At 39.0% G+C, this 625-nt stretch overlaps 1 pseudogene; it reads right to left on the reverse strand.

Annotated features, from left to right (window-relative positions):
• Positions 1 to 483, reverse strand: part of LOC105450154 — a 7,016-nt pseudogene extending 6,533 nt beyond the window's left edge.
• Between the last annotated feature and the right edge of the window lie 142 nt (positions 484 to 625).

Raw genomic sequence — 625 nt, forward strand, 5'->3', positions numbered from 1 at the left:
TGATATTTGTAGCTCGGGGTTTCCGGATCTCTCTCCATTTTTGTCAGGATACATTCCAGGTCGGCATACACAACAAACGGGACACGTTCCTTCCTGCTGTAGTTGTTAAAACTTAGCCACTTGTCGTCTTCGCTTGGTAACCTGATCGCGCATTCGTTCATCGCGCCGCAGTCTATGGTGTGTACCTCCAACTTTTCGCTCGAACTAAAATAGTGTAGGCATCTGAAAAATCAATTAATTTTATTTACATTGTTGAATTGTTTATTGTTATTTAAAAAACATTTTTTAAATTTTTATTATACATACCTATCGCAAACATATTTTTTATTCTTCTTTTTGCTCAGTTGCGAGCTAACGAGGCGGGACAAATTCTTGATCCATGTGTAATGTCCCACCATCTTTCTCCACGTACAGTAAATTGACATGCTTCTCCTTCTTCGTGTCAGCGAGGCGAAGTATCGGTAGGACCGATACTTGTTCCATGTTCTCGATGGTATATACGTTGATGGAGATTGCGTTGAGATTCTCAAACTTTTTTATTTGATTTAAAGTTATGGGGAATTGAATGTCTTTGAGATTTAACACAGATTTATAATGCGGATACGACGATTCCCGATCCACGTGA

The sequence above is a fragment of the Wasmannia auropunctata genome, unplaced genomic scaffold, assembly GCF_000956235.1.
Source record: "Wasmannia auropunctata unplaced genomic scaffold, wasmannia.A_1.0 LD336111.1, whole genome shotgun sequence".
NCBI classification, from domain to species: Eukaryota; Metazoa; Arthropoda; class Insecta; order Hymenoptera; family Formicidae; genus Wasmannia; species Wasmannia auropunctata.